Raw genomic sequence first — 2,119 nt, 5'->3', positions numbered from 1 at the left:
GTGTGGAAATAGTAACAGATTTCACTTTTATTAGGCAGTATTTTAAGATAAGTACTAATAACATTTTCTAAAAACAGGAAGCTACATACCATGAGACTGAAAATGCAATTTGACAGACCTAGCCTTGAAATTATGCCCGTTGCTAATACAAATAGACCAAATAAGCAAATAATGTGGCATGAGCTTTTATTATTTTCTTTCTGTTTATTGAATTGAGCTGAAATAGATGATGATTTTTTTCCCTACCATGTCCAGGAATGCAATTCCTAACGTTGGACATTTTGTGAAATGCAAGTATATCCAAAACACTTGTTTTCCCTGTTTTTCTTCAACATTCATAAAAGTACACTAGATAAAGAGGGAAAACATCTAGGATTAACAGAATACTATTATTCAAGTAAAAACTTTAATCCATTCCTGAAGAATTTTAGCTATTAAAATTTACTAATGTTTTTCAAAATTACTACTTTACACTATACAAAATGATGCTTTGACATAGTCCTCTGTAAAAGAATTCAAACAATATTGAAGTATTTAAACTAAAAATTAAAAGCTCCTTTCTAATCAGACACAATCACCAACCTCCTCCAACTCAAATGCTCCACATCTTTCTCCTCTTTTTAGAGGAGGCCATTGTTAAAAGTTTGTGTATGTCCTTTGGACCTTTTTCTAGGTACTTATATCTGTATCTATACAACTTTTAAGTGATTTAAGACATTTGAATGTAGGTAAAAATATTAACATGGAATAAAGTCACAGCAGTGCCAGAGCAGCAGGTCTGTATGGGTAGAACAATGAGCGAGCAAACAAATTTAAGTTTATCCTCATGTCATGTCTTGGCTATGTAGGGTTGGAACCAAGATTTACAGTGTTAGACTTTATTCTGTTTAATAACACAAGCCATCCCTTCAAGTCTCTCAAGGTCTTTATAGGTACCAAGGAGACATATAAATAGAGAGTCAAGTTAACGTTGAACTTCAGTTTGCTGGAAGAGTTTACTTTGTCTTCATTAGGGAGTGCTAACACATTAACAGGCTAATAAATTTTGATTTCTTCTCCTCACTTCTGTTGTTATCAGATTAAAAAATAGTATTATACTTTTGTTGCGCTAACAGGCTTTAATAAGGAGTAGCTGATCTGTTTTTGCTCACTAAATAAGCCATTAGATTACACACAGGAGGTCAACAGGGACAGAAGTTAAACAATCTTGCTCTGCCTTCAGCAGTATCCATTGCAAGAGATTAATAACATCACAAGTGCTATTTTTTTAGCTATGGCAAAAAATTATATAAATAAAAATTTACACAAAATTGTCTGAGTTTGAATATTCTGAAAGGAAAAAGAAATCATATTTTAAAATTATTTTTTTCTCATAGCATGGAGACATGGATAGTATTAATTGTATATTTGTAACATTTAGCCTTGTTCAGGTAGAGATTGCTACTATGCTCCTTTGATTTCCGAATGCCGCATGAAAGAGAAAATGACAAAGGCATGGAAAAGAAAGCCCAAGAGGAAAGATGAAAGGAATTGAGTGTCTTCATTCTGGAGAGAATTATCTTGGAGGGCAGAGTAATAATGTTCTTCACACAAGTGGAGACTTCCCAGAGATGCAGCAGTGGCTCTCAGGGGTGTGGTTTCCTCCTGCACAATCCCTGCTGGTCAAGAAGGCACTTAAAAGAAGAGACGTACTTATTTTATAATTAAGTAAGGTCAAGGGATCCACTTTGAAATTCTTGCTTGGAGACCTACAATGAAAATTCTCCACTGTCAACACGGATAACAGAATAAGCAGAGACACGCTTTCACCCATATGTGAAGAATTCTGGTTAGAGACCACAGTTTTTAAATGTACCTGAGTAAGAAAGAAAGTGATTACTGGAGAAGTTATACAATGACATGAAAAATTAGACAACTGCATCAGTCTGGGATAGCTTGGGAGTAAGGATAAATTTTTTTCTCAAAGTCCTACCATGTCAATAACTTGATACTAACATTACCTTAATGTTATCATAACTAAAAATGCAGAATTAACAGTTAATTATGGGAAGAAATTGGTGAGATGGGCTGCATAATAATATCTTTTGAGAGTCTTCTCAGTGTCTATTTCATTGTTACG

This window comes from Nomascus leucogenys, chromosome 18, assembly GCF_006542625.1.
Source record: "Nomascus leucogenys isolate Asia chromosome 18, Asia_NLE_v1, whole genome shotgun sequence".
Classification (NCBI taxonomy): Eukaryota; Metazoa; Chordata; class Mammalia; order Primates; family Hylobatidae; genus Nomascus; species Nomascus leucogenys.
The sequence above is the reverse complement of the archived record's forward strand: the minus strand, read 5'-3'. Positions refer to the sequence as shown.